Raw genomic sequence first — 10,029 nt, forward strand, 5'->3', positions numbered from 1 at the left:
ACACACACACACACACACACACACACACACACACACACACACACACACAGAGTAATAATAATTAAAAAAATTGAAAATTGGAAAAATTGACTCAACATTTATTAAGATGAAGGAATGGAACACAAATTCAAGGCTTGAGTTGTAATACTGAAGAAGGCTTTGGGGAAATTTTTAATGACTCAAGATGCATAAAAATAAACCTATCCTTGAACCAGGAAACAGTCCTTAGAAGAGAGCAAGGGAACACTGCATAGTTCAAAATCAGGCAAGGTGTGTGTCAGGGATGCATCCTTTCTCCATATCTTTTCAATCTATATGGAGAACAGATCATTTGAAAGGCTGGGCTATATGAGGAATATGGCATTGGGAATGGAGAAAGACTCATTAACAAACTGTATTATGCAGATGTCACAACCTTGCTTGTTGAAACTGAGGAGGGCCTGAAGTGCTTACTGCAGAAGGTCAAGGATTGTAGTCCTCAACATGGATTGAAACTGAACATCAAGAAAATATTCTCACCACTGGGACAATTGGCAACACCATGATGGATGGAGAAGAAATTGAGGTTGTTAACAATGACAGCTTGCTTGGCTCCACAATCAACACTCTTGGCACCAACAGCCAGGGAATCAAAAGATGAGTTGCATTGGGGAAATCTGCTATCAGGGACCTCTGCAGAGTACTGTGAAAAAATGATGTCAGTCTAGAAACTAATGTGTGCCTGATCCAGGCTATGGTCTTCACAATTACTGTACATCAGAGAGCTAGACAATGACTGAAGATGACAGAAAAAGAATCAATGCCTTCAAATTGTGGTGCTGGAGAAGAGTCTTGACTCTACCATGGACTGCCGACTAAACAAATAGGTCTCTCCTGGAGACGGTGAAACCAAGTTTCTCCTTGGAGGCTAGAATTTTGAAGCACCACCTCACATATTTTGGGTACGTGACCAGGAAAGACCAGTCCTTGGAAAAGGACGTCATGCTTGCAAGAGTGGTGGGACAGAGTAGGAGAGAAAAAGTCCGGATGAGGTGGATTGTACAGTAACTGGGACAATGGAAGTTGTTGTGTCAGGATCAGTGAGACTGGCTCAGGGCAAGGCTGGCTTTACAGCTTCTGTACTGTGGGTCACAGGTGATTTGAAAGCACATAACAACAACAACAGGCATTAAGCAGCGTTATGATTGATGGATAAAGGATTGAAGTTGTCATTTTTTTTTTAGAATCCACAATCCCCATATTAATAGCTCTCAAGAAATAAGAAAATCTGTTTCATTAGAGAAATTTTTTTGTCAAAGAATGTTCTAAAGCTCAACAACAAAATTGTAAGTTGACATTCTTTCTCTTTTGCCATCTAGATAGGTCTTCTACAGTAGATTTTCCCAAAGCAACATGTGTTTTAATTTCTTGACTTTTGTTATCATGGCTATTGGTTGTGGATGTAAGTTACTGATAATGTCAATCTTTTCTCCATATATCATAATGCTATTTTTCTGGTTTTGAAGATTTTTGCTTTCTTACTTTTAAGACATAACTCATATAAGGCTGAACTCTTTGATCATCACAGGCAAGTGTTTCAAGTCCTTTCCGTGTTCTATTAGCAAGATCACATCATCTGCATAATGCATGTTGTTGATGAGTCATTCTTGAATACTGATACCATCTTCATCTTGAATACTGATGCCACCTTCTTCATAGAGTCAATTTTCTCACATGATTTGCTCAGCATACAGATTTAATAGGTATGGAAAAAGAATCCAATCCTGATGCATACCTTTCCCTATTTTAAACCATGTAGCCTTCTCTTGTTCTGTTCCTACAACAGATTCTTTGTATAGAGGTATCACTTTTTTTCCCCCTAATGCAACATTTCTCTTTTTATTATTATTAATTTTAATGAACATTTATGGAGATTTTGGATTTCCATTCATTCACTGTTGCACTTTTCTCCCTACCCACCCCTTTTCCCCCAGTTCACTCTTCTCTTTGAAAAGTAAAAGAAAAATTCCTTCATTGATATAAAATCCCCTGCACCGCACCCCCCCCCCCACTGCCCTGAGTATACTCTACCGTGCAACCTTCATTCCGGACTCTTATGATAATCATATAATCATATATATATATTGCTTTTGAACTGTATCATATTTAATTGTTCTAGTATTCCGCTTCTTCTCATTGTTAGCTATAATTTGTTTTGATCCACATAAATGCCTTTGTGAAATCAATGAAACACAAGTAAATAATAGGGGATAACATCACTATCATCATCATCATCATCATAGTACAACAATATTAGTTTGAAAACATCTCTAAAATATATCACAATAAACAAAACATTTTGTTGTTGTTTGGTGCTGTTGAGCTGGAGTCAACAATACACGAGAATCTTACATTATTCTCAAGATCTCTGCCATGTTCAAGCTCATTGCTGCAGTTACTGTGTAAGTATATCTGTTTAAAGGTATTCCTCTATTTCAGGGCTCCTCTAAGTTTCCTAGCATGATATCCTCTCCTGGAAATATGCCTGAAGTATGTGAGATGAAGTTTCTCCATCTTTGCCTCTAACCCATTTCCGGGTCACACTTTGATTAAAACAGATACGTTCTTTTGGCAGTTTAAGGACATTCAATACTCTTAATCAATACCATAATTCTTAGGCATAGATTCTTCTTCCTCATACATTGTCCAACTTTCAGATGCTTTCAGGTGATTGAAGATACTGTGGTTTGTGTTATGTGCACTTTAGAAACTGACCTCCTTGCTGCTCAGCACTTTAAGTAAGTCCTTGACAGCACATTTTCAAAGACAATAAGGTTGACTCAGGTTAGAGTAGAGTTTAGCGCTGTTGTGGATCTTAGCTGAAAGCAGAGAATACCAGAAGAATGTCTATCTGTGTTTCATTGATTATGCAAAGGCATTTGACTGTGTGGATCATAACAAACTGTGGCTGACTCTGAGAACAATGGGAATCCCAGAACACTTGATAGTGCTAATGCGAAACCTATACTTGGACCAAGAGGCAGTAGTCAGAACAGAGCAGGGTAACACTGCATGGTTCAAAATTGGGAAGGGTGTATGCCAGGGATGCATTCTGTCTCCATACCTTTTCAATATGTATGCAGAGCAGATTATCCAAGAGGCTGGGTTCTATGAGGAGAATTGTGGCATCAGGATTGGTGGATGATCTATTAACAATCTGCGTTATGCAGATGACACAACCCTGCTTGCTGAAATTGAGGAGGACCTCATGCACTTGCTGCAAAGGGTCAAGGACTGCAGCCTTCAGTATGGACTGAGGCTCAATTTCAAGAAGACAAAGATTCTCACCACTGGACCAATTGGCAGCGTCAGGATGGATGACGAAGAGATTGAGAGTGTTCACAGCTTCAGTTTGCTCGGCTCCACAGTCAACACTCTTGGTACTAGCAGTCAGGAAATCAAAAAGCATATCGCGATGGGAAAGTCTGCTGTTAGGGACCTCTCAAAGGTACTCAGGAGCAACAGTGTCTCTCTGGAGACTAAGGTGCGCCTGATACAGGCCATGATCTTTGCAATCACTTGTTATGCATCAGAGAGTTGGACAATGACTGGGGAGGACAGGAGGAGAGTGGATGCTTTTGAGCTGTGGTGCTGGAGAGGGTACTGAATGTACCATGGACTGCCAGGAAAACAAACAGATTCATCTTGGAGAGGATTAAACCAAGCTACTCCTTGGAGGCAAGGATTCTGGGGCTTCATCTGACATACTTTGGACATGTTGCCAGGAGGGACGGGTCCTTGGAGAGGGACATCATGCTTGGGAGGGTGGAGGGACAGCGCAGGAGGGGAAGACCCTCTATGAGATGGATTGATTCAGTGACTGGGGTAATCGGGATGGGTGTGTCAGAGGCGGTGCGGTTGGCGCAAGATAGAGCAGGGTTTAGGGCTGTTGTGCATAGGGTCTCTATGAGTCGGAAACGACTCAACGGCACATAACAACAACAACAACAGCATGATTTTGCCTATTGGTTCAGAAGTCAGGATTTTTATATTCTTGTTATTGAGGTATAATCCATTTTGGAAGCTGTTTTCTTTGATCTTCAATTTTTTGTAAGCATAATTGTGTCATCTGTATAACATAAGTTGTTGATGAGACTTCCTTCAAACCTAATGCCACATACTCCCTAGACAGGAAGAATATAGAGAAAGGTAGGAAATAGAATTAATATAATCTTATGATTTATACTTATGAATTTAAACCAATATTTTCTTTTTTTATCATGGTTTTAAATTTTTTCATGAATCTGAGCCTATATCTTTGTAAACGTATACAGAATATTTTTGCTTTGTGAAATTTACTTAAGAAATATTAAGGTGAAAACCTTCATGAATGATACTACCTCTCTTCCCAAAGTCAAAGATAATACTTTAATCTCTCTCTTTGAACTTTTGTCTAACTTCTTTTTTTTTTTAACATGAGAAGTGAGATGATAATCACCCAAAAGTCTCTAGTTCTGAAATTGATTTAGATAGGGTTAGGTGTTTATTCTAATAATATCTAACAGGTGTTTATTTTACAATATCTAATAGATGCTCCTTGACCATGTAACTTTATATAAACAGTTTCCTGCTATGTTGAACTAAATGTTGTACCTATCTCAAAGTCTGTGTAGCATTATAAATAAATTATTTTGCACATTGTTAAGGCACATAATTAGTGCTCAACCAATACGTTATAATATATGAATCCCAGTGAGACCCACAAGAATAGCTGATCTTCATTTTTGCTAGGCTTCTTTTGGGCTTTTCCTGTTCTCACACAAGCTCTATTTGGTTATTTTCTCAGTGTTCTGAGAAAGCTTTCATCAGTTCTCTGTCTAAAAGATAAAAACCACTTGAAATTTAACTACTTAAACATTTTTGTTTCTGAATTTTTTAAACAAGCACATTGTACTTTGGTAAGTGGAGTTCCTGGTCTCTCTCCTCACCCAACTCCACACATTCTTTTTTTAAAGATTCTTAACTCTTGTAAGGATTCCAACATCCCCTACTGTTCAAACAATGAAATTCACTGCCAGCTTATAAGGTATTATGGAGAACACAAAACAAACCAAAACAAAAACCACAGACTCTGAAGATCTGTGCTTAAATCTGTACTCTGAACTAGCTGTATGATTTCATGTAACATTTTTCTGAATATCACCTCTCAATAATCCCTAAACTAGGAAAAATCACATTAATTCCCTGAGAAGATTAATAAGATACTGTAATACTCCAAGTGCTTAATGAGAAGCTTGGTAATAGCTGCTTTCCCTTGTTTCTCCTCCTTAGCAGTAAGATGTAAATGATTATCAATCATTTTTAAGGAAACCATGACAAAGTACAAATATTTATGACTTATGGGTGACTCTGCGTAGGGCGTTTGAGATTTGTGTCAGATGTTAATGAAAAGTGTAAAGGAAGAGGAATAATACTTCGACGGGCCTTCTTTGTACTACTCTTAGTCATTCCTGCAAGCATGTACAGGAGTGAATTACCCAATACATGAGGTGCAGTGCCATAAATTCCTTAATATGGTCTTTCTAACTATAGCCCTCCATTTTATGATGTGTTGTAAAATCTGGTCTCTATGCATGGAGTGAATTGTCAGGTATATGAAGTAAGGCAAAATAGAACACGATTTATCCTGAGTGTCTTTCTATCTTAGCAAAGGAGGTGATAAAATCACCACCCTTACCCCAGTTGTCACCTTCACATGTTTGCATTACCTTGTTCAAATAAAGGAAGTTTCCTTGCACGTATGTCCTATGTCCAATGTATATGACTGTTCTGGCAAAGTTCTCTCTCTTGCTTCAGGCTCTGCATCTAGGTTTCCATTATCTGATCTTTCATTCTTGTGTCTTGGGCCAGAAGCCTATCATTTGATCTATTTCATCAGCTTCTGCAGTCTTGTGACACAGAAGCATATCTTTCAACCTACTGAATTGCTTTTACCAGCCTATGGTGAATTGAGATTTGAGATTTGCTATCCAAAAAGTACTAGAATGGTACATTTAGAGACAATACCAGAAGTTTAAGCTAGGTGTACAAGAGGCCATGGCATCGAGGATATCATTGCTGATGTCAGATAGATCCTGGCTGAAAAAAACAAAACCAAAAAAAGAATAGCAGAAGAATGTCTATTTTTACTTTATTGACTATGAAAAGGCTTTTGACTGGGTGGCCCATAACAACTTAAGGCTAACATTGAGAAGAATGGGAATCCCAGAACACTTAATTGTGGTCATGAGAAATCTTTACCTAGATCAAGAGGCTTTTGTCTGAATGGAGTAGGGGAACACCACATGGTTTAAAATAGAAAAGGTTATATGTCAAGGTTATAGCCTTTCTATATACATATTCAATCTGTATGCAGAACAAATAGTTAATGAAACAGGCCTCTATGAAGAGGAATGCGACATTAGGATCAGAAGTAAAGGAAGACTTATTAACAACATGCATTAAGCAGATGACACAAACTTACTTGCTTAAGGTGAGTAGGCTATTAAATGCTTGCTGCAGAAGATCAAAGAGTGCAGCACTCTGGATTCTTGTATGGATTGCATCTCAACAGCAAGAAAACAAATGTCCTCACTACAGTACCAGCAGTCAACATTATCATAAATGGAGAAAAGATTGAAGCTTTCAATGACTTTATCTTCCTTGGATCAGCAATCAACACCCTGGGTACTTACAGTCACGAAATCAAATACTTATAGCATTGGGCAAGTATTCTGTCAGGGACCTCTCCAAAATGCTGAAGAAAAATGATGTCAATTTGAAGACTAAGGTGCACCTGATTCAGGCCATAGCCTTTTCAATCGCCTGCTTTGCATCAAAGAGTTGGACAATAAATAAATATGACAGAAAAGAATGAATGTCTCTGAGTTATGGTGCTGGAGAAAAGTAGTGAGTATACAATGAACAGTCAAACCAACAGACATGTTTTGGGGAAAGTGCAACCAAAGTACTCTTTGGAGGCAAAGATGGTAAAGCTTTGTCTATCAAACCTTGGACATGTAGCTCGATGAGGCTATTTCTAGGCAAGGCTATTGCTTGGAAAGATGGAGGGTTAAAAAAGGAAAGGAAGATCCCCAATGAGTTGGATTAATACAGTGACTTCAGCAATGATTTCTAGTGTATCAGAGGTGATGAGGATGGTACAGGATTGGGTAGGGTTCAGGTTGGCTGTTCATACGGTTAATACAAGTCATACTCAACTCAATGGTACCTAACCACTGAATTCTTATGTAATTGAATGATTCAATGCCTTGATGGTTCATGAGTGGTGTGAGAGTTATTCAGTGAGGTTGAAGAAGTAGTCTATGCCAAAGATGATGAAGTGGTACCACAGTTTGGAGAAACTGGATTTTTCAAACCTCTGAACTCTTCCTCATATAAATAAGCTTTGTGTTGATGCTTCTAAAAGCAGTTATTTATGCACAAGTAAGCATAGATTTACTGATCTGTATTGAACACTGTACTAAAAACAAATTTAAGCCTCAAGTTGCTGAGAGATGCTTTTGGCAAAATCTTGAATGAACCAGCAAACATAGAAAGAAGATGGAGGAAATACACAGAATCAAGGTATCAAAAAGAATGGGCCAACACGAAAATATTTTGGGAAGTATCATATGATCATGAGCTAGTGGTAATAAAGGAAGAAGTTCAAGCTGCATTGAAGGTATTGGCAAAAAAAAGATAAGGTCCTTGAAATAGATCAGATACAAATTGATATGTTTCAACTAACAGATTAAGCCCTGGATGCACTTACCAGTCTACTATGCCAGAATATTTGGAGGATAGCTGCCTGGCAGACTAACTGGAAGGCATCCATATTTGTTCCTGTTCCAAAGAAAGGTGATTTAACATAATGTGGGAATTATCAAACAATATTATATAAAGCAAAATACTGCTGAAGATCATTAAAACATGGCTACAGACAGAGAACTTTCAGAAGTTCAAGATGGATTTTGAAGAGCCTGTGACTCTAGAGATATCATTGCTGATGTCAGAGGGATCCTAGCTGAAAGCAAAGAATACCAAAAGAATGTCTGTTTGTGCTTTATTGATTATACAAAGACATTTAACTGAGTGGATCATAACACATTATGGCTAACATTGAGAAGAATTAGAATCCAAGAATACTTAATTGTGCTCATGCCAAACCTATACCATAGGCTGTTGTGTGAATAGAGCAAGGGGACACTGGTTTAAAATGAAGAAAGATGTGCATCAGGATTGTTCTTTTTCCAAACCTATTCAATCTGTATGCTGAGAAACATTTTGAAAAGCTGGACTCTATTATCAAGAATGTGGCATCAAGATCAGAGAAAGATTTATCAATAACCTCTGTTATGCAGATGACACAACCTTGCTTGCTGTAAGGAAAACTTGAAGTGATTGCTGCAGAAATCAGAGACTTCAGCCTTCACTATGGATTGCATCTCAATGTCAAGAAAATAAAAATTCTCACCACTGGACTGATAGGCAACATCATGATAACTGGAGAAAACTTTTAAACTATCAACAAATTCATCTTGGATCAACGAGATGGATTCAATTGGATTCACAATCAACAACCAGCAATCAGGAGAGCTGAACAATAAATAAACAAGACAGAAGAAGAATTGATGCCTTTGAACTACGGTGTTCGAAAAGAGCATTGGATATCCCATGGACTGCTGAAAGAAAAGACCTCTACGTCTTGGAGTAGTTGCAGCCAGGGTGGTCCTTGGAGATAAAAAAAACCAATGCTTTGCCTCATTTACTTTGAACATGTTGCTAGCAGAGGCTATTGCTTGGAGAGTGATATCATGCTTGAAAAAATGAAAGGTTAGTTAAAGTGAGGAAGACTCTCAACCAAGTGGATTGGCACTGTGAGTGAAGATATGGGCTCACGTGTGTCAGGGATTTGTGGGATGGCACAGGATAGGACAGGGTCCAGATCAGTTTATAGGGTCACTGAGTTGCATCCGACTCAATGGGACCCAAGAACTGAACGCTCTCACCTGGGTTTCACTTCATTTTGTTAAAAACATGTGGAATTATTCACTACAGATTAGCAAATAAGCACAAGTAAATCTGTGTTTTCGCAGCTTATTGCGTGATCCTAGCACTAAGTATTTAGGTAACTCTGCTTCCAAAAGATAAACCTAATTCTGATTGGATCTATACCCTTTGCAGTTCGTTGTTGTTGTTGTTGTGTGCTACTGACTAGGAACTGACCCATAGCTGATCCTCCCGTGGATTTTTTTGAAGCAGTAAGTCACGTGGGTGTAGACGGGCCATCTTTATCCCAAGGAGTAAACTGGTGGATTCAAACTGGGTACTTTTGCATTGACAGCTCAATCCTTATCACTAAGTCTCCAGTTCAGCTGAGGCCAATTCACAGGAACCCCGACCATATCAGAGTATAACTTCTCTATAGAGTTTCCAAAGTTATAGTTCTTATGAAAAGAACACCCCAGTAGTGCAGAGGGTAAGTATTGGGGTGCTAGGACAGCAATTCGAACTACCATCCCATCCACCGGAGAAAGAGGAAACATTCTGCCTGAAAAGATTTACAGTTACAGAAACCCACTAGGGCAGTTCTACCAAGACCTAGAGGGTCGCTATGAGGCAGAGTTCATTTCAGGCACTGAGTGAGTAAGGTTTGCAGAAAGCCAACTTTCACATCTTGAGTGAAGCACTGATGGGTTCAAACTTCTGCCCTTGCTTTATAGATTAGTAACCTAACTCTTAACCCATTTTCCCACTACAACTCTTTTTTTTATTTTTTTATTATTAAATTTTATTAATTTTAATGAACATTTACAGGGATTTTGGGTTTTCATCCTTCATTGCTGCACCATTCTCTCTACCCTCCTCCCCAGTTTGTTCTTCTTCCCCCGCCATCCGAATATCTGTTTTAATTGTCCTATTGCCACAGTGCTTGTCAAAGTCAGTTCTGATTAATCTCCTTTGTCAGTGTGTCCTTTGCCATTCCCTATCACTCCTCCCTGAGAGAGA

The sequence above is a fragment of the Elephantulus edwardii genome, unplaced genomic scaffold (genome assembly GCF_000299155.1).
Source record: "Elephantulus edwardii isolate Elephantulus edwardi_28Jun2011 unplaced genomic scaffold, EleEdw1.0 scaffold00021, whole genome shotgun sequence".
In the NCBI taxonomy this organism is placed as follows: Eukaryota; Metazoa; Chordata; class Mammalia; order Macroscelidea; family Macroscelididae; genus Elephantulus; species Elephantulus edwardii.